The sequence below is a fragment of the Rutidosis leptorrhynchoides genome, chromosome 4 (assembly GCF_046630445.1).
Source record: "Rutidosis leptorrhynchoides isolate AG116_Rl617_1_P2 chromosome 4, CSIRO_AGI_Rlap_v1, whole genome shotgun sequence".
In the NCBI taxonomy this organism is placed as follows: Eukaryota; Viridiplantae; Streptophyta; class Magnoliopsida; order Asterales; family Asteraceae; genus Rutidosis; species Rutidosis leptorrhynchoides.
Genome location: NC_092336.1, coordinates 512,628,415 through 512,652,643, shown reverse-complemented (window position 1 = coordinate 512,652,643; position 24,229 = coordinate 512,628,415). Strand labels below are relative to the sequence as shown.

General features: G+C 33.9%; 1 pseudogene; it reads left to right on the top strand.

Annotated features, from left to right (window-relative positions):
* The first annotated feature begins 638 nt into the window (after positions 1–638).
* LOC139842500 (ethylene-responsive transcription factor ERF035-like) lies at positions 639–3,759 on the top strand (annotated as a pseudogene).
* Positions 3,760–24,229: the final 20,470 nt, after the last annotated feature.

The window sequence follows — 24,229 nt, the reverse complement described above, 5'->3', positions numbered from 1 at the left end:
AAGACATACTTAGGTTCGAATCCGTTCCTTTACATTATGAGTATCCCAAGAGGAGGTATTTTGAAGGCACGATGTAGTTGTCATAGATAAACAGGGTTAAAGTGTACGTCTTTGCCAAAATACACACTTAAATCACATAAATATTTTTGGCACATTTAACTTTTTTTTATGATATATCAATATTAATATTAGAGTTATATTAAAAAAATTATCTTTATCAATTGACCATGTAAAATAGTAAACATATACTTATACTAAACAATAATTGTTCGAATGTTAAGTCAAAAACGTTGAAACTTTCCTCCAAGGTCTACTTAAATTATCGCTTATTCTATACACATTTTGCTTAAAAACGATAACTAAATTATCATTTTAGTAGCATTACCAAATATCACACTTTCATTTCTTCATATCATCAGTTAAACAATTTTAAGAATATACATTAGCAAGTTTTTACAAATAAATATTTTCTAATATATTGCTTATAATTTTCCCTATCCGTAATTGTACACAAAATAATGCAAAAAGAATAAGATACCATGTAGGCCTAATAACTTTTCCTTTATTTAAACCAAATCATCATTATAGTCAAGAATCAAATAAAAACCCACTCATCTCAATTTCCTATTAACTATATTATGTTCCACCATTCACCAACACTCTTTTGTAGCTGGCAATCACAACTATCATAAAACTAACACCATGGAAAATGCACCTCAAAAACACCTAAAGATATCTCAAAAGGAAAACTTGATTAATGGCAATGAGCAAACCAAACAACACCAAAACCATCCCACTTATCGCGGCGTACGAAAGAGAAGTTGGGGCAAATGGGTGTCTGAAATTCGTGAGCCTCGAAAGAAAACAAGAATATGGCTTGGAACATTCTCGACTGCAGAGATGGCAGCTCGAGCCCATGATGTAGCCGCACTAGCCATAAAAGGTCGTTCAGCGTTCCTTAATTTCCCCCACATGAAACATTTACTTCCACAACCAGCCAGTAAATCACATAAAGACATCCAAGAAGCCGCAGCTAAGGCTGCTGCTGAACTACCTACACAACAAAATATACTTTCTCATTCGAGTTCATCGAACACGTCATCATTATCCGATAACACGCACGAATCAGTGACATCAGTATCTATAGAAGATGACGATACATTTTTTCACTTGCCGGATCTTTCTATTAATTGTGATGCTTTTGGCAACTATCACCCTTTATCATGGCAGTTTGTGGCTGAACTTGATAATGGCTTTCGGAATGAATACGAAGAACCATTTAATTTCTTTGGTAAAAATATCATGTACTAAGATAGTAAAAAAATGATATGATGCCGTAAGGCTGATTTTTTAGTAATTAGCTAGCGGTAAATTAATTACAACCCAATAAGTGTATTCAAAGATTTATTATCATATGTATTGAACTGCATAAATTTCTGCTATATTTAAACTTCAAAAATCTGTCTTGTACATTATGTCATCAGGTAATCAATGATCCAACATATTTCCACCATTTTTCGTTAATAGATTTGATAAAGCCACTAGATTTATTTATGTATGATGAATGTTAGTCTCCATTAACCAAGTGATCTTTGTTCTTCATGAAGCTAGACAACCATATATAATACGAGTATATCATATCATTATAATTAATCATTTGCCAGATTACTTGTCTTTAGATTAAATTCACAGACATTTAAATTTTTAGTTTTTAACTGTTGAATTTAATAAATGCATTATATGTGTTCTTCTACTATACAAATAATTAACATAGAGGCGTAAATGTCATCATCCATTAACCAAATGATCGTCCTCCATATAACAAGACAACAATATATAATGTCACATCATCATAATTAGTGCCATAACTAATTAAGTTTATAAGTATTTGTAACTTGTGCTTTGGATGTTATATGTAATGAGTGTAGGGTCACCCTGCATTACTACGGGCGGAATACCTATCAATTCAATTTATATATTATTATATAAAATTATATTTTTCTCGTCAAAATATTTTATCCACACTGTGCTTAAAAAATAAAAATTCCAGTTAAACGTATCAAATTTACATAATTTAATTTTCTATATTTATTCGATCAAACCCAAATATACTTTAGTTGTTTAAAATGTTTGAATAAAAGAGTATTTTTTAACAAAATGGAAATTAATCGCAATGTAATAGTTATTTATGCACGTTAACAACATCTAATAAAGTTACCGTTAGAAAAATATACAAGAATACGTAAACACTCTGTATAAAGTAAAAAGTTAGAAACTACAAATCAAATAAATGCAAAGCTGTATAAAAAGAATAAAAAAAACAAATAGTTAGAAAAAACAAATGTTTCGTTCAAAATCAAAGAAAGAAAAGCATCCATGTGATTGCCAAGAACGAAGACAAATGCCAAATCAAACCTATTTAAAAGGAATAAAATTACGGATAGATCATTAATGCTACAGTACAAAATGGACGGAAGTATTTCTTGTTTTTCACTCAAAATGACACTCTGTGCTTGACCCAATATATGTAGGTATAATAAGCATATCAGTTAATTTGGTGTAAATAGGATTAATCAGTGCCATACCAACTTAACAAGACAACCATATATATACACCGTAATATTTACTAAAGAAATTACAAAGTTGATCACTGTGATTTACCCTAAATTACGTGAGTGGTCCTTGTACTTTTTTTAACGTGGTTAGTAACTGCAATTTACACAAGTTTCGTGGGTGATCCCTGTTACTAATTATCATTATAAAATATCGTTAAATCGTGACACGTGTGATGCACATAAGGGTAGATTAGTCATTTCCTCTCATCTTCTTATTCCCTCTTCTTTACTCTTTCATCTTCAAGCAACAATATCCAAAACTACCAGTTTCAGAGATCAGAAACATAAACTTTAAAACCTATACTAAAAGTGAAGATTCTAAATACAATATTTAAATTACACAAATTGTGAAACCCAAATTAAAAGTAAACATTCTCAGTTTTGCAACTATTTCTTAGAAGTTAGAACCATGAGTCACCAGCAAATCGGAATTCGATTGTTAGTATATTAGCAACCGAGTCACTAGTAAATCAGAATCCATTGTCTTATCCGGTAAAAATTTTGGCGCTAGATCTAGAGTTCGATTGTTTTTAAATAAGGTGCCTCGATTTCCCAAAACCACAGCTTAATGTATACGAACGGAATTTCATATGGCGATGTTTATGAACGAAATTTAGATTGAATGTAAGACAAGAAAGGCCCTAGATCTTGAAAGCAAACCTCCCAAAGTCCAAAATAAACAAAAGCCGGTGTATGTGTTTACCAACAGTGTGCGAGTCTATAGCATATGAAGTGGGTCCTATGACAGTGGGAAGAAAATTTATATAATGTTTCTTTAAATTGTATAGAACACTACTAAATTTAATTATAGGATTCCATATATTTTTAAAGTTTATGGGTTTTTAGATGTAAACAACCACTAAAGTACCCTTCAAATATAATTACTTTTGAAAATTTATATGGGATCCCATTAAGTTTTCATCATGGATTCGCCACTGGTCATGACCTTCAGTTTGATGGTTCAGACAAAACCCTTTTTACCAACATTCGCGACCTTCAGTTTGAGGGTTCAGACAAAACCCATTTGCCAGTTGTCGTGACCTTCAGTTTGAAGCCGGTTTTTTGTTCCGGCGGTGGAAGCGACCTTCGCTATTTACCATCATCGACAGCCGCCACCATCGCCAGTGGTACCCACCGTCGATAGAGGACATCAATTTTTACCAACAGTCGTGACAACGATTTTATTGGCTCTGGTATCATTCATATATATATATATATATATATATATATACATATATATATACATATATATATATATATATATATATATATATATATATATATATATATATATATATATATATATATATATATATATATATATATATATATATATATAGTGGTAGGATCAAGAGGGAAGTAACCAATTGAGCGGGGGGAAGCAAAATCTTTTTTTTTTTCGTTTTTTGAAAAAACTTTGTTCACGAACATTATAGATTGGATGAAAATATGAACATTTAATAAAGACACTTTGTGATAAATGTTTTTATTTTGGCGGTAAAACGCTCGAAGAACTAATATATAACAATTAACGTGTTTTTCGAGCGTATGTTGAGGTTTTAGATATTAGGTTTTAGATATTAGGGTTTATATGGTTTAAATATTAGGGTTTAGGGTTTAGATTTAGGGTTTAGATTTAGGATTTAGATTGAGTTTTTAACACGAACGGTTTAGAGTTTAGGGTTTAGTGTTTAGGGTTTGGTGTTTTGGGTTTATGGAATAAATCAAAAACACCAAACCCTAAACCATAAACCCTAAACTCTAAATCGGGCTAAATTTTACTTCACAACACATGAAGAAAAAAAAAACATTAACATTCTTCACGAACAATATTATCTTGAATGTTATTTTTATCGATTGTTTTTCCGTCTAAATAATAACATTCATCACGAAGTGTCTTTTCTAAATGTTCATATTTTCGTGTGATCTTGATGCCTGATAAAAAAAATTCCAAAAAAACGAATTTTTTTTTTTTGCTTCCTTCCATTTCCCCCGATTGGTTACTTCCCCATTGATTCTGCCCATATATATATATATATATATATATATATATATATATAATAATAATAATAATAATAATAATAATAATAATAATAATAATAATAATAATAATCAAGATTCAATGGAAAAAAGGTGGTATGAAGTTGGTCGAAGAGAAAAAAGAGAAATAAAATGAAATTTAAATATGAAAAATACCTCTCACATGCGTTCGAACGTCACAATTTATCGAAATTTTTAACGATTGTTAGTGACTGGGACCCGCAACGTAATATGTGTAAAGTGACAAATCATGAAAAAAAAAAAAATTCACGGACCACGTGCTTAATCTGGAGTATATTAGAGAGACTAATTGCATATTGCATATTGCATATTGCATATTGCATATTGCATAATGTTTTCTACTTACTACTCCTATGTTCATACTGTGAACATTTTTGTTTGATGAAAATATCTGTTACGTTACCTTTTTTTCCTTTGATCATGTGATTATAAAGAAACTCAACCAGTGCGCTTTTTTGTTAACTTGATGAGGGAAATAGCTATTAATTATACCTTTTCTTTTTCTTAAACAAATCAAGTAAACAATATTATCAATAGTTTAATTTAAGGCAAAATCCATAAAAAGGTAACATATTTTACCATTTTTCCTATTTTCGATAATCTATTAACAAAAAAAGGAGTTCATTTTCAAAAGTTAAGCAAATAAAGGGGCGTCGTTAACTTTCTTCATTAAATGCCATTGTGGCTATTAGAGTATATGAAGACAAGACATCAGGTGATCATGACCATGATCACGTATCTTGGAGGACAAGTCCAAAATCTGTTATATTTAGATAGTTTCGTTTATATTTAGAACTTATCTTGTATTGTTAGTATTTATCTTGTATCTTTAATTATCTGTAATCTGTAAAATCGCATATGTTGTTTTCTTCTTAAAATCTTACTGCCACTACAACAATTATTCTTATTTTCTTATCGACGAGTATCGGTTCTATTCTTTTCTTCTCTTTGAATTATTCCACCGTCGAGTAATGTTAAGTTTTTCTCTTACCAATCACCACATGTCCTTGGTATTACCATGCTAAAAATTCTTCTTCTTCTTCTTCCTATATCTATATTTTACTGTTGAAACAAACTAATTTATTTACTCCACCTTCGCACATGATGTAACATCCCGCATTTTTCCGTTAAATTATTTTAACGCCCGTCTTTTTATTTTAATAATATCCTCAGTATCTCGATTCGTATCCTCCATTAGCTTACATTCTTAAAATATTTTCGTCATTGGATTATAACATCTCTCGTTCTCTCGTATAATTTAAAAAAATATTCGTTCGGTTAATTCATGCACCCGATTACAAACTTGAGGGACTAAACTTGCCAAAGTGTCAAAGATTTGACTAGGTCAAAGGAGTCAAACACCACCTCCTCCATTCATTATTTTCATTTTCATTTTCATTTTCTTCTCATACTTTCACTTTTTCTCTAAATTCTCCAAACAAAGAATTCATCATCCATTCATGATCTAGCAAGTGTTTCACAAAACAAATTACATATTTGGAATCCTTGCAACTTCCTCTTCGATTCCATACCGATCTCATTACATTTGGGTAACTTTCTAAAATCACTAGATTTTGTGTTCTTGATGTTTTTGAATTATAAAAGTGTTAATTAGTGTATATGGCTCGTGTATAACATGAATATATGTTTTGTTTGTTCGATTTGTTGATTTGAGCAACTAGTATGAACACTTGAAAATGGGTTGCTTAATCTTTGATTTTGGAAGATTAAATGTTGTTAAATTGTTAAAGTTCATGTTTTAATTGTGTTACTAGTATCACTAGCTTCATTTTGATATGTAGGTCGATTTGTAAAACTTCAAAAACATGATTAATGATTTTGTGATTCTTGATTAGGGTTTGATAGTTCTTGAGATGAACTTTTGATGCTTGAATGCCATGAAATGCTAATTGTAAGTGTATAATTGTAATGTATGTTTCATTACCTTCGAAACGGCATATCATTCATGTAAATTGGTTGCTGAATCATCAAATTTCATTTATGAACTTGAATTCATTTAATGAGGAGTTTTGAATGTGATTTTGGTTGTTGTAAAAGTAAATGTGATTGATGAAATGTATTTAGTTATTTTCCTTGTCAAAATACCTTTCCGATGATATAAGATACATGCTTTGGTTGTTTCCGGGTCATAAATGGTGATTGTTTGAAGTTAGGTTCGTGCATAAAACTTAAAAACTGCTAGATTTCTCTGCACAGGTAATGGCGCGGCGTTCCATATACCCGCGCGGCGCGCCAAAGTAGGCTGTCCAACTTTGTCCATTTTTGGAAAATGTTTGCTATGCTACGCACCTCCGATTCACATGAGACTTGTTCTAATATGCTTATACATGAATAAAAACCTCAGAAAAATAGTTCGGGACCCAACCCGAACGTGTTGACTTTTTCGTTGACTTTGACCGACCAAAGTTTGACTTTTTATCAAACTTAACCAAATGATTACGCAATCTTTCTAACATGATTCTTTACTTGTATCTTGCATGAAACTTGACAATTTGATTCACATGCTTTATAATCGAGTCGTAACGAGCCATAGGACTAATTGAACATCTTTGACCTATCGTGTTTACCGTTATTGATACAACCCTATTTGTTTAGGTCAAGACTAGCGTTGTACTTGGTACGTTACTTGTTGAAGTGTCTTTGTACTCTTGCACTCAAGGTGAGATCATAGTCCCACTTTTACTCTTTTGAACTTACATTTGGGATGAGAAAACATAAACATTACTTTTAAACTAAGTGAACACAAGTAGAGGAAAACAAATTCTACATACGAGTTTAGAACGAAATCCTCAATTCGATTATCATTAGTTACTCTTGCAGTGTGTAAGTGTAGGCGTGAACTTATGTTGTATGGCCATATGGGTTTGACAAACCCTCATCTTGGACGGTTCGCTACCGTCTGCGGATGAAATATATTTTCGAGAAACAGTGTTGTTCTAGCACTATTAATAGGGTATCAACGGACGGAATGTTAAGCCTTGATAATTGGGTGCTCGTGAATATTAACTTTTAGAATGTACTACTATTTTATAAATGTTGCAAATCTTGTGGTTCGACTTACTTTTACTCTCTTACTTACTTAAACCTATGATTTCACCAACGTTTTTGTTGACAGATTTCTATGTTTTTCTCAGGTCTTTGAACGCTATGTGAAACATGCTTCCGCTCATTATTTGATACTTGCTTTGGATGTCGAGTATACATGCATTTCATGGAGCGTCTTTTGACTTTATTTAAAACTGTGTCGCATAGGTTTCCTTTGTACTTATAAGTTTGTAACGTAACTTTTGGATGAACAATTCTTGTAAACTGTGAAACAAATATTTACTTTTGAAAGGAATGCGACATATCTTTGGTCAAACGTCATTTTAAAGACTTACGACCACGCAATGGGACCTAATTAGTCGGCGCCCTCAATGACGATTTGGTCGGGTCGCTACAGATGGTACCAGAGCTTTGGTTGTAGGGATTTAGAGTTCATTGGTGTCAACCCCGAGTCATAGGGTACATTAGTGAATCTAGACTACAACCGGCATATAGACTTGAAGTAGGAATTACTTGACTATTTGTGCATTTATACTCGAACGTTTCTACTCATAACTAACTCTCGCTTCATCTAAATCTTTCGTTGTTTAATTTGATTGACGCGCCACCTTGACTTTATAGAATAATGTCGAATGCACATATGAATCAGGGTAATATAATTGCCGGGATTATATTACGGTGACTTATATGAACATTCCGACATTACGACATAAAGAATTTAAGGCGAGTCAAGGAAAATTTTCTCTCCATCATTATTCCATATCACAATTAGTATTTTTAAGAATACTAATCAACGATATTCTTGTGTCATGAAGGAACAATGGCTCACAAAGGTCAACACAATACCCTCCCCGAAACTTTAGAACAAGCCCTTCAACGAATGATAGCCACCGCCGTGGGTGAGGCCGTGGCCGATCACTTCTCCAACCACAACAACAATCATGTAGCCAGTAATTCAAACGAGGGGTGCTCCTACAAAAACTTCATGGGGTACAAACCTCCCACTTTCGATGGAACCGGGGGACCGATTGCTCTCAAACGATGGTTCGAACAAACGGAATCCATTTTTAGTATAAGTGGTTGTCAGGACCAAGATAAGGTCAAGTTTTCCACCCTCACTCTTACCGGTATTGCTCTCTCATGGTGGAATACGTATGTACAATCAGTGGGTATCGATGAGGCCCTTACACTCTCTTGGACCGAATTAAGAGAAAGAATGATCACCGAATACTTCCCGCGCGACGAGACTCGAAGGCTCGAACAGGGTCTAAGGAATTTAAAAATGGTCGGGAATGACCTCGAAGCTTATAATCAACGGTTTACCGAACTAATCTTAATGTGTCCAAATCTCATGACTCCCGAATCCCTAAGAGTCGAACTTTACATGGATGGCCTCCCGAAGAGCGTTCAACACGGGGTAATGTCATCTAAACCCGCCAACCTACATGAGGCTTTAACGATGGCCGCCAATCTATAAAAATGGTGATTGAAATTGAAGCGCCGACACCAACGGCCGAGGACCAACCGGGTAACAACAAAAGAAAATGGGAAGCCTCTCCATCGAGCAACTACAACAACAAATTCACCAAGAAGTCTTTCACCTCTGACGGCAAGAAAGGTTACACCGGTTACCTACCTTATTGTGACAAGTGCCATAAACATCACTTTGGTGAATGTGGCAAGCTAATTTGCCGCCGATGCCAAGGAAGGGGTCATATGGCCAAACATTGTGGAAGTGCCACCCCCGTCACTCAAAAGGGACCCAACACACAAAAGTCGGTCACTTGCTACGCATGTGGCCAAACGGGTCATTTTAGGAATGAATGCCCAAAGAAAAAAATCAACCCCAACGCACGCGGCCGAGCTTCCAACATTTGCACCGAGGGAGCCCGGGATGACCACTAGTCACGGGTACGTTTCTTCTCAACAACACTTATGTTACTTGTTTATTCGATTCGGGTACCGTTAGACGTTTTATAACCAAGATTTTGACTCGTACTCTTTGCACTCCACCACTCCCCCTAGATATTACTTAGACCATTCAAGTGACCCACGGGAAAACTATTGTGTGCCACCAAATTTATATCGGAGGATGTACGTTAAACTTATTGGGTGGATAATTTGAATTTTGACTTGACACCTATAGAACTGAGGAGCTCAAAACCTATTCGTTAAGGAGAAATGTTTCCCTACAATTATGTATAGATCATTGGAACTAAGTAACTTTCGGTTGAAAACCGATACCCTCTTCCTCGTATCCATAACCTCATGATTATTTACATGAATCTCGCGTATATTCCAAACCAACCTCTGTTCCGATTATCATCAATTGAGGGATCAGGGAGAAGATGTCTCCTAACCCGCTTTTAAAACTCGCTACGATAGATGTAAATTTCTTTTAGTACCGTTCGATTATCTAGGCCTCCGCCCGTATTCATAGGCCTCCTGAACCACGTTTGTAAACTTATCTAGACAAAAATCGTTACCATACTTATAATTGATGTTCTAAACCTATTCAAGTAAATAAGAAAACGAACAACGTCTCCGTCTTACGCTCGAACTCTTGAGAAAAGAGCAACTCTATACCGAATTCTCCAAGTGAGAATTTTGGATAAACGAAGTCAAATTTCTAGACCATGTTGTTAGTGGTCAAGGCATTACAACACATCTCGCAATTGGAACCACACGTAATCGGGAAACCCTCACGACTCTGACTTGTACTCATAAAATCTTAGATCTCGCCGATTATTACCGCAGATTCATTTTCGACTTTTTCTCGTGTTACTCGTCCTTTAACCCCGTTAACTCCCCCAGGAAAGGACTAAACCTCTCCGTGTCTGAACTTTTAACGCGATTATTCACACCAACCTTACTAGCTAAATTCAGGTAACACAATGAAATTCAAATATGGAAATATTTCTACTTGAACGCCCGAAAGGCATGCTCTCTCGACTCGAAATCAAGGAAACTGAAATTCGTTATTTTTGCACGAACGATTGGAATACTTAATTATGGATCCGATCAATCTTCTCATCACCACGTACCACGTTACATAACACTGTTATTTCACTATGACCGTCTGATATTACTGGGACCCAAGATAACACACAATCCAAGGATACTTCCTTTCTCTTTGACTTATCGTCCTCATGCTCCTGATACGGACAACTACTACTCGACCCCGAACTATACAACTACGTGTTCTATCTCGTTTTCCCACCAGGTCTCAACATTTAACCACTAGATGCGCGATATGGCTATCTCAGGATGTGAGCTCATCCTATTCTAAGTTCTCATTCCACTCCTGTCCTTTCGCTTGTACTTTTGTATAAGGAAACCTTTTATATACTTTCTCAATGGAGAGAGAGACTCATCATGTATTACTAGTATTCACCACGAGGGTGAATAGCCCTGGAAAATGTTCTCTGTAGCCGATAAGGAACTTGTTCCAACGAACATTTTCAAACCCTAACTAACTTGTTCAAACATATCTTAATTCTATTCCAACACGGTGTACCATTGTCGATTATCTCGGATCACAATACTCGTTTCACTTCTAGTGTTACAAGAAGCCTTAGAGACACGTTTAAACATGAGTACCACGTATCATCCACAAACTGATGGAACAAGCAAACACACGATTCAAATTTTGGAAAGGAAGGTTACCAATTCGTATTGTCGCTTTTAGTTGATCCCTCTTACTACGGTAGTTACCATTCGTGTATTAACGCCGCACTTCCGAAACCCTATATGACCGCAAATGTCATACCCCTATTCGTTGGACCAAAGCATGTGGCAAGCAAATCACCGGATCCGAACTCATACAAGAAACAACAGTCATGATCGTTCAAGTCCGAGAAGGACTCAAGATGACCCGTAGTCGCCAAAAGGGCTATACCGATACTCGACGTAAACCTCTCGAATCCCAAGTCAGTAACCGTGTAATATTGAGAACCCGCACCTTGGGAAGGTGTAATCCGTTTCGGGAATCAGGGAAAGTTAAAACCGCGATATATTAATCCTTTTGAAACCTTGGGGCGTATTGGAACCGCCCCTACCGTTTAGAACTTCCGACTCAATTAAGTTTCCGTTTACCCTACATCCCATGCAACAACCTTAGAGACGTGTCCTACGGAACGGGAACGTGCTATTCTCCTAGATAAACTTACTATTGATGGCAAACTCCCCTTCATGGGAAACTGGTTGAAATTGTGGATCGTAAAACCAAGTCTTAATACAAACTGAAATCTCGACTGTCAAAATTGGTGGGAATGCCGAAGGACGTATCTTCACTTATTCATAGCATTGACAACGCAAGGTCTCGAGGAAGAGACATCGACTATTACTTCCAACTAAATTTTGGGACGAAATTTCTTTTAAGGTGTGGGTAATGTAACATCCCGCATTTTTTGTTAAATTATTTTAACGCCCGTCTTTTTATTTTAATAATATCCTCAGTATCTTGATTCGTATCCTCCATTAGCTTACATTCTTAAAATATTTTCGTCATTGGATTATAACATCTCTCGTTCTCTCGTGTAATTTAAAAAAATATTCGTTCGGTTAATTCCCGCACCCGATTACAAACTTGAGGGACTAAACTTGCTAAAGTGTCAAAGATTTGACTAGGTCAAAGGAGTCAAACACCACCTCCTCCATTCATTATTTTCATTTTCATTTTCATTTTCTTCTCATACTTTCACTTTTTCTCTAAATTCTCCAAACAAAGAATTCATCATCCATTCATGATCTAGCAAGTGTTTCACAAAACAAATTACATATTTGGAATCCTTGCAACTTCCTCTTCGATTCCATACCGATCTCATTACATTTGGGTAACTTTCTAAAATCACTAGATTTTGTGTTCTTGATGTTTTTGAATTATAAAAGTGTTAATTAGTGTCTATGGCTCGTGTATAACATGAATATATGTTTTGTTTGTTCGACTTATTGATTTGAGCAACTAGTATGAACACTTGAAAATGGGTTGCTTAATCTTTGATTTTGGAAGATTAAATGTTGTTAAATTGTTAAAGTTCATGTTTTAATTGTGTTACTAGTATCACTAGCTTCATTTTGATGTGTAGGTTGATTTGTAAAACTTCAAAAACATGATTAATGATTTTGTGATTCTTGATTAGGGTTTGATAGTTCTTGAGATGAACTTTTGATGCTTGAATGCCATGAAATGCTAATTGTAAGTGTATAATTGTAGTGTATGTTTCATTACCTTCGAAACGGCATATCATTCATGTAACTTGGTTGCCGAATCATCAAATTTCATTTATGAACTTGAATTCATTTAATGAGGAGCTTTGAATGTGATTTTGGTTGTTGTAAAAGTAAATGTGATGATGAAATGTGTTTAGTTATTTTCCTTGTCAAAATACCTTTCCGATGATATAAGATACATGCTTTGGTTGTTTGCGGGTCATAAATGGTGATTGTTTGAAGTTAGGTTCGTGCATAAAACTTAAAAACTGCCAGATTTCTCTGCACAGGTAATGGCGCGGCGCGCCATATACCCGCGCGGCGTGCCAAAGTAGGCTGTCCAACTTTGTCCATTTTTGGAAAATGTTTGCTATGCTACGCACCTCCGATTCACATGAGACTTGTTCTAACATGCTTATACATGAATAAAAACCTCAGAAAAATAGTTCGGGACCCGACCCGAACGTGTTGACTTTTTTGTTGACTTTGACCGACCAAAGTTTGACTTTTTATCAAACTTAACCAAATGATTATGCAATCTTTCTAACATGATTCTTTACTTGTATCTTGCATGAAACTTGACAATTTGATTCACATGCTTTATAATCGAGTCGTAACGAACCATAGGACTAATTGAACATCTTTGACCTATCGTGTTTACCGTTATTGATACAACCCTATTTGTTTAGGTCAAGACTAGCGTTGTACTTGGTACGTTACTTGTTGAAGTGTCTTTGTACTCTTGCACTCAAGGTGAGATCATAGTCCCACTTTTACTCTTTTGAACTTACATTTGGGATGAGAAAACATAAACGTTACTTTTAAACTAAGTGAACACAAGTAGAGGAAAACAAACATTCTACATAAGAGTTTAGAACGAAATCCTCAATTCGATTATCATTAGTTACTCTTGCAGTGTGTAAGTGTAGGCGTGAACTTATGTTGTATGGCCATATGGGTTTGACAAACCCTCATCTTGGACGGTTCGCTACCGTCTAAGGATGAAATATATTTTTGATAAACAGTGTTGTTCTAGCACTATTAATGGGGTATCAACAGACGGAATGTTAAGCCTTGATAATTGGGTGCTCGTGAATATTAACTTTTAGAATGTACTACTATTTTATAAATGTTGCAAATCTTGTGGTTCGACTTACTTTTACTCTCTTACTTACTTAAACCTATGATTTCACCAACGTTTTCGTTGACAGATTTCTATGTTTTTCTCAGGTATTTGAACGCTATGTGAAACATGCTTCCGCTCATTATTTGATACTTGCTTTGAATGTCGAGTATACATGCATTTCATGGAGCGTCTTTTGACTTTATTTAAAACTGTGTCGCATAGGTTTCCTTTGTACTTATAACTTTGTAACGTAACTTTTGGATGAACAATTCTTGTAAACTGTGAAACAAATATTTACTTTTGAAAGGAATGCGACATATCTTTGGTCAAACGTCATTTTAAAGACTTACGACCACGCAATGAGACCTAAGTAGTCGGCGCCGTCAATGATGATTTGGTCGGGTCGCTACACATGAAGACACCTTTTATATTAAACTCATATTTGCTTCTGTTTTCGACAATAATTAGAATTGATTATCACAATTTATTAATAATTTTTATCTCCCTTACTTTTTGGCGATTACCATTAAACTTTTTCTTAATATTGTCACGACTATCAATTCTCCACCCGATCATTGAGCAATCATAGCCATGATTGTACACTTATTCTTTTCTATCGAGCGATTTTTTTTCCAGATATCGAGTTAAGCCCCTATGTGTGTGCCACCATCTCTACATCGAGTCCGAGTCGGCCCCCATTTGTGTGCCGCCGCCGCTACATCGATACCGAGTAAGGCTATCTCTGTGTCGCCGTCTCTTTACAACGCCGACACATCTAACTTCTTATTCTTATTCTTCAAACTTTTTTAATTCTTTTCTTAAAAAAAACAAAAAAAAGAAAAAAAACAAAATTATCTCTATTCTACTTTTTGTCGTGCTCAGTTTTGTTCACCACGTGTGACGTTAGGATAACCTTTAAAAGCACCATCTGATGTGCTCGGTTTGCACACCACTCGTGATGAAAGATGTATTTTCAAGATATTGCCTAGTCTACGTGTTGTATCGCTTTGAACCAAGCTCGTGTTGGCTTGCCACCTCTTCGCTTGAGGGAGGGTATTAGAGTATATGAAGACAAGACATCAGGTGATCATGACCATGATCACGTATCTTGGAGGACAAGTCCAAGATATGTTATATTTAGATAATATCGTTTATATTTAAAATTTATCTTGTATTGTTAATATTTATCTTGTATCCTTAATTATCTGTAATCTGTAACTATAAATACATGTACCGACCCACATAATTTGTGTGCAGAATTATTTTCTAATAGTGGCACTCCACGTCACTCACTTTATCCACGTCACTCTATCCACATCACTTGCTTGTTGTTCTGGCCTATTTAACCCCAATAAATACCTCTTTTATCTCGATGTTTTTAAAACAGAACCCAAATTCCCCCAATTTGTAGCGTAACCCTAATTTTCCAAAATTGAGTGCAGGTAAACAATAATCAGTCGAAATTCGAAGGTTTTTGAGTGCAGGTAAGCAATAATGTCTTATAGTAACGGTGAAGCTATCGTTCGTTGCTCGTGTGGCCTTGTTGCAGGAAGTTGGATCTCTTGGACCGTAACAAACCCAGGTAGGACATTTTTCGGTTGCCGTAATTACAAGTCGATGAATAAAGTGATTACATTCTGTGACGATCGCTCCAAATCCATATGGACGAACACGTCATTCATCGATTTCATTGCGAGGTATTTGACCTCTATATGATACGTTTTGTAAATATTGCATTCTTTTGAAAAGGCACACCATAAATGAATATTTAAATCAAAGGTTTTCGACATCTGATGATTTCTACATATAGACAATCACCGTAATATAATAGTTTACAATAGTACTTCCGTTGACAATGCAGTCAAAATAAGATACATGGTGATGATTTGGTGAATGCAACGTTTCCTTGAAAAATATGCCATGTAAGACTCCATGCACATAGCTTGTCTAACAAATAAGCAAACAGCGAAAGACTTCTAGGGAACATGAGAATAAACATGCTAACAAGTGTCAACACAAAGGTTGGTGAGTTCATAATTTTAATGTTTCGCATAATCTGTACATAAAGGTGGATCTCAAGATTTCAGTTGTTTCATCCCGAAACGTTTATTAAAATATTCTACAAAATTGAGCACCCTGGTAACTAAGCTTTAACATTATAATAAGTATCCCTGTTTTAACATACATGCAACCAACATGTACAATACACGCAAACCAATGTGTACTAAACTCAAATAGCATACGTCTGTTTTATAGTTCATGCTAGGGTTTCTATACCTGGAACAGACGGGGATGTCAAGCCCTATGGATCCATATAATACTACTCGCGCCCACCAGTTCTTATAACCGGCAGTTACTAGTTACCAAAGCTAAGGAATTTTCGGTTCAAACTCAGTGTGGAATTAAATATGTACTTGTATCCATTGCGTTTAAAATAAATTGCATGTATTCTCAGCCCAAAATATTTAAAGCATTTAAAAAGGGATATATAAACTCACCTTAGCAGCACATAAAGTTGTTCATCGTAATGTGACCGAAACTCGGAATATCAAATAATCGTAGATCTTAACCTAGAGAACATATGTTGATCAATAAATGTCTATCAAGCTAGGTCTGGTCATAGTGTATCACAATCCTAATGCTCGAGATCGACATACAAAAGTTATCCAAAGTCGTTTAAAAAAGTCAATTTTGACAATAGTTCAACAAATGAGACGTACCTTATATAAGGATTCATTTACTCGGCTGGTAATATTTAAAAATCCATTTTATCAATCTTGTAAACAAGTTGTTTAAATCTTAATTGCAGATTCTAAAGCAATTTCAATTAACGTCAATCATAATTCAGTTGATCATATCTTTTAATCCGTTCATCGAACTTATTCGATATCTAAATGAAAAGTTATTGATAGCTTTCCAAAAACATGTATATCATATACCTTTTACTAGTAATATATGTATTTAATTCGTGATTCAATATAAACGGTTTAACGACGAAATTTAGCATACTGGCATGCCTAAACATATATACTCGAGCACTAGACATGGATACACAATTAATATATAAAAGATAAGATATGAATGCTTACATATCAATATTGTGATTTAATATTGCAGGAAAGTACGTAGACGCAACGAATATGATAAACACTAGGTTTGACTTGTAAATAATACCCATGAACATTACCCATAGCCTCCATAGCTATAACCCATAATTTCCTTAACTTTATCCCGCTCAAAAACCCATTTTTGAAAGTGACACGCTCATAACCTCGTCGTAGTATTTTATGTATATTACTAATTAATAATTAATAATACTAATAATTAATAAGATTAATAATAATATTAATCTTAATAATAATAATAATAATAATAATAATAATAATAATAATAATAATAATAATAATAATAATAATAATAATAATAATAATTTAAATACGGAGGAAGTAATATAAATAAATATGTGTGTGTGACAAACAACTGAACTCGCGAGCTTTTATAATGTTTTCTGAATCTGATGCCCATGCGATCGCATGGGCTTCTAGTGCAAATGCCATGCGATCGCATGGCCTGCCTGGACAGCTCACATCTCTTTTGTACATTAGCTTGTCGACATAATATTATAATATAAATATAATAAATAATTTATATAATTAATTATATATTATATTAAATTCATTTGCATAGTTGACTTGTAATTTTTGTCCCGATAAGTAGTACGTTGTCACTCGACTTCTGTCCCGGTTCCGGTTTTTCGAACGTCCTTTCGTATACTGAGAAAACTTGCATTTTACGTTTTGGGATACGTACCTTTGTCAAAATATAGCCTTAAATTATCCCTAAACTATATCACTCGAAATATAATTTATACATTTGAGTGTTTTGGTCATTTACTTTTATAAATCAATGTCTCGTTATTTAATCAAGTATATCCAAATCCAAAACGTTTTATATCTAGTTAAATATTATATTTAATCATTTTAATATATATATTTAATATTAATAAACACGTTTTAAATTACACATCGCAAGTTATTCATAGCTTCAATTCTAACAGTTAATATTTCTTATTATTGTATGTGTCCAAATTACGTTATTTAAACAAACACTTTACCATATATTTCGAATACCGTTAAAAAGGAATAATTTCTTAAATCAATGTGGACCTCACAACAGAGACTCGTAATAATATCATAATCCTTAAAGGAGTCAGTAAATATCTTTTAATTCAATCGTTTAACATAACATTTTAACTTCGTAGTAAAATATATCAATAAGATAATCAAACCAATAAGTTTAATGCACAGTATTGTTTACTTAACACTTTGTTACGTTTTCAAGTTATAGTATATGTATCTATTTACATATAATTGTTCGCGAATCGTCAAGAACAGCCGAAAGATATTTGAATAGTTCAAAATTTTGAGATTCAGTTTAACAGACTTTGCTTATCGTGTTGAAAACATTAAATCATTTAAAGATAAAGTTTAAATTTGGTCAGAAATTTCCGGGTCATCACAGTACCTACCCGTTAAAGAAATTTCGTCCCGAAATTTGAGTGAGGTCGTCATGGCTAACAATAAAAATGTTTTCATGATGAATATGAGTTGATAAATAGAATTTTATCATCGTTGAATAATATGGATAAAACAATCCGATTTCTCGAAGCGTATGAGAGAAGTTATCGTAAAAGAGAGAAATGAAAGAATAGAGATTCGTCTTAACTTTTGACGTAGTTACGATTGATTTCCGGAATTTAAGGAATAGAAAATCTTCATAATCTAAATAAGATTTGATTCTTCGAAATTTAAGGAAATTAAGATTTCCTTTAAATGTGTAATTTGCCTCGATTGTTATGTCTGATATTTTGCTATAAATTAACCACTTCCGTTTCATTATTTTCACCACTCCTACATCTTCTTCCTTATTTCATACTTTCAAAAGATTGTGAAATGCTTAATCCAGTTCTGATTCTTGATATTTTCTTGGCTATCGTTTCCTTCATTCTTCTTTTTCATCTACCACCAGAGGAAATTATTTTCTTCTACTATTACCTTGGGGTTATAGTATTTTTCATTCTCTCATGTCTTTATATTGCTATACACATTGATATACATGGTTTGTAATTTCTGGGTGGTTGTTGGGTTTTATATCTTCCCTTATATTTTGATGTCTCTGCTTTTGTCTTTCCATTGACATCCACAGTTAATACTCTCTCCAATTTACTGTGATTTATATATACTCCCATTGATATTTTGAAGCTTCATGCTTTTGTTTTATCTTTCCGACTTTAAATCAAGCGAATAATGGTTCAGAATTCATAGGTATGAATTTGGGAATGAACATAATTAATGTTCTAAGAAAGAAACGGTAATAGCACAATCTGACTTGTCAAATTACCAGAATACCTCGAAAAAAAGACCGAATCATTAAGAAAATATTTTCTTGATAGTTTAGAGGTTAAATAGAATGAAAGAGTTATGTAACATGGTTCATGATGAGGGTATGATCTGTGAACCTTTATCACGTTCCATTAGAAACTCAGCATGACTTACTATAATATAATCACGTTGATCAAGTGTCATTATATTATACTAACTCATGCTTCAATTCCCAACACTACTTCAAAAACATCCATTTTTCGAAATTTTCAGAAATTAGAAACTAAAATAGTTTCTTTTATGATGTAACACCGATAGCGTGAAGAGATAAATGATTTCAGATAAGAATAGTTATGAAAATATCTTCAGAAATATGGAGGATATTTATAATGGAAGATACGATGATATCTTAGAATTTCTAATATCAGAGGATGATGCGGAAAATCTGTCTGTGAAGGTTTAGAATAAGAAGTAAGGTTCTTACTAATGGTTTCAGTAGACATTGAATCATTTATATTCTTTGAAGGTAGATTTCGTCTTTGTGATTTGTCCACAGCCTCCTTCATGGTCTGCTCAATCCGTTTTCCAGTTCCAAACCTTCTATTTTTCTCAGCTTTACCACCATACTATTCTTTATCATCAAACTTTCGACTGTTAAAGTCATTTACAGTTTTTGCTGCTTTATCAGCATTTTTTTTTCCAAAATTCGGAGGACTAGTTTCGCAGTTCGGGGTGTTTTTCAGAAACTTCACATTCGAAGTAAGTAAGTCTAGGAGATAGACATTATATGTATATATATAACTGTTGGCGTAGAATTGCTGCGAAATTCAAAATACTGATTGCTAATTCCCGGTAGTTGGTATGGCAATTACCGTTACAAGATGTGGATGAGTACATGATAGGGTTTCAATGAACAATTATAATGGTTTTTCGGAGAGACTTTAAGTCACAAATTAATGAATTTGCTGGTACATTTACTGTTAATGTGGTGGAACATGAAAGGTTCCCCAGTAACAAAAACGTATATGCCAAAGTTACAAGTCTGAAAGGTCATCGTTGACTGGTTGAACGGTTGATAATACTGGATACTTTTGAAAAGGAATTGCAAGGTTATTTTCGGTAAAAACAATGCTAATGGATCTTGCACAGATTTAAAGTTAAAGTATAGCTTTGAAAGATGTAGAGATCTAAGAATGATGTCACCGGTTTAGAATTATGACTTGGATTCTGATCCGTTAATATCAGAATATGTAATTGAATTTGTATGAAAACGATTGTATATCGTTGTGAGCATGATTAATAGATTTGTGAATCAAAATTGAAGAATGTACAATGTATTAATTGTGAACTTATATATTTCCCGAGTATTACCTACCCGTTAAAAATTTCACAATTAATATTTTGTACAAAAGAATTTTCATTACAGTCTTTATGAAAATATATGTATGTATATTTTCTTCAGACGCAATACAGATTTAATGAGTTAATATCATATTAAACCCATTTGATTTTAGGCTTGACTTAGAAATGAATATTCTCTAAAACATTTAAAGATCATATAATTTTTGTGGAATATTTCACTAATGAAATCAATACTTCATTATTTATTCTTATTGATATTCCTTGGTGTTGATGCTTGTGGAATTCTTGTAAACTTCGCAAGGTGCAAATGATGTTTTCTAGAAAGTTTCGAGTACATCGAGAATAAAAATGTAAAATTAATTATGTAATTGAATAATACACTTGGTTTATTATGAAATGGAATTTATTGAGTTGAAACAGAGATTGTAGTTAACGAAGGTTAAGTTGTTAACGAAGGATGTACATCATTGCATATTAGTAATATGAACTAACCGAGTAGTACCTACCAGTTAAGATTCACACGTAATAGCTTAGCACGAAAAGATTTATTTTGATTTCGAAATTCATATATATTAAATATACATAAAATTTCTTCAGGGGAAATGAGTTAATACTTCATTGGTTATTGTTACTGGTATTTCTTGGTAACTACGATGCGTATGACGTTGATGTTCAAGGTACATATTGTGATGTTGAGGTTTGCGGTGCGGATGTTGTTGATGGTGGTAATGGTACTGTTGGTGTTGTTGTCGGTGGTACTGTTGATGCCGGTGATGCTACTGGTGCTTGTAACCTTTGCACCGTATTCTCCAAAGCCACTACCCGAGCACGAAGCTCGTTGACTTCTTCTACTACACCGGGATGATTAGCTGTTCGGACGAGCGGATGAATAAGATCCGGAATTTGAGAGAGTATATGATCATGACGAGATATTCTGGAGATGAGAGAGAAAATGGTATTACGAACAGGTTCGCCGGTAAGTGCTTCAGGTTCTTCGCCAAGAGGGCAATGTGGTGGATGGAATGGATCACCTTCTTCTTGTCTCCAATAATTAAGTAGACTACGAACCCATCCCCAATTCATCCAGAATAGATGATGGCTAATTGGTTGATCCATTCCGGTTACACTGTCTTCGGAATTCAGGTGAATATCCATATCGGAATAGCTGTCGGAGTTTAAGGAATTTGAACTAGATACGGGATTCATCTTACACGATTAGATAAAGGATTTTTGGTATGAAATGATTTTTGGGTATCGGATGATATTCTAATTACATAGAATACCAATATATAGTACAAGGGATCCCGCAAATTACGGAGCAATTTTCGAAAGCTGTCAGGTAAAGTTGACAGTAACAGATATGCTAAGATATGAAATTTGGTCTATACACTATCTATGCAATCAATGCAATAAGACGCGTTTAGACTTTGACATGCAGACACAGTCGAAGTCCAGACTTACTAATGCATCTTAACAACTATCAGTTAGACACAATCATGCAAGACCTGGTTCACTAGGACCAACGCTCTGATACCAACTGTGACGATCGCTCCAAATCCATATGGACGAACACGTCATTCATCGATTTCATTGCTAGGTATTTGATTTATATATGATACGTTTTGTAAATATTGCATTCTTTTGAAAAGACACACCATAAATGAATATTTAAATCAAAGGTTTTAGACATCTGATGATTTCTACATATAGACAATCACTATAATATAATAGTTTACAATAGTACTACCGTTGACAATGCAGTCAAAATAAGATACATAGTGATGATTTGGTTAATGCAACGTTTCCTTGAAAAATATGCCATGTAAGACTCCATGCACATAGCTTGTCTAACATATAAGCAAACAGCGGAAGACTTCTAGGGAACCTGAGAATAAACATGCTAACAAGTGTCAACACAAAGGTTGGTGAGTTCATAATTTTAGTGTTTCACATAATCTGTACATAAAGGTGGATCACAAGATTTCAGTTGTTTCATCCCGAAACGTTTATCAAAATATTCTACAAAATTGAGCACCCTGGTAACTAAGCTTTAACGTTATAATAAGTACCCCTGTTTTAACATACATGCAACCAACATGTACAATACACGCAAACCAACGTGTGCTAAACTCAAATAGCATACGTCTGTTTTATAGTTCAGGCTAGGGTTTCTATACCTGGAACAGACGGGGATGTCAAGCCCTATGGATCCATATACTACTACTCGCGCCCACCAGTTCTTATAACCGGCAGTTACTAGTTACCAAAGCTAAGGGATTTTCGGTTCAAACTTAGTGTAGAATTAAGTATGTACTTGTATCCATTGCGTTTAAAATAAATTGCATGTATTCTCAGCCCAAAATATTTAAAGCATTTAAAAAGGGATCTATAAACTCACCTTAGCAGCACATAAAGTTGTTCATCGTAATGTGACCGAAACTCGGAATATCAAATAATCATAGATCTCAACCTAGAGAACATATGTTGATCAATAAATGTCTATCAAGCTAGGTCTGATCATAGTGTATCACAATCCTAATGCTCGAGATCGACATACAAAAGTTATCCAAAGTCGTTTCAAAAAGTCAATTTTGACAATAGTTCAACAAACGAGACGTACCTTATATAAGGATTCATTTACTCGGCTGGTAATATTTAAAAATCCATTTTATCAATCTTGTAAACAAGTTGTTTAAATCTTAATTGCAGATTCTAAAGCAATTTCAATTAACGTCAATCATAATTCAGTTGATCATATATTTTAATCCGTTCATCGAACTTATTCGATATCTAAATGAAAAGTTATTGATTTTTCGTTAGCTTTCCAAAAACATGTATATCATATATACCTTTTACTAGTAATATATGTATTTAATTCATGATTCAATATAAACTATTTAACAATGAAATTTAGCATACTGGCATGCCTAAACATATATACTCGAGCACTAGACATGGATACACAATTAATATATAAAAGATAAGATATGAATGCTTACGTATCAATCTTGTGATTTCATATTGCAGGAAAGTACGTAGACGGAACGAATATGATAAACACTAGGTTTGACTTGTAAATAATACCCATAACCTCCATAGCTATAACCCATAATTTCCTTAACTTTATCCCGCTCAAAAACCCATTTTTGAAAGTGACACGCTCATAACCTCGTCGTAGTATTTTATGTATATTACTAATTAATAATTAATAATACTAATAATTAATAAGATTAATAATAATATTAATCTTAATAATAATAATAATAATATTAATAATAATAATAATAATAATAATAATTTAAATACGGAGGAAGTAATATAAATAAATATGTGTGTGTGACAAACAACTGAACTCGCGAGCTTTTATAATGTTTTCTGAATCTGATGCCCATGCGATCGCATGGGCT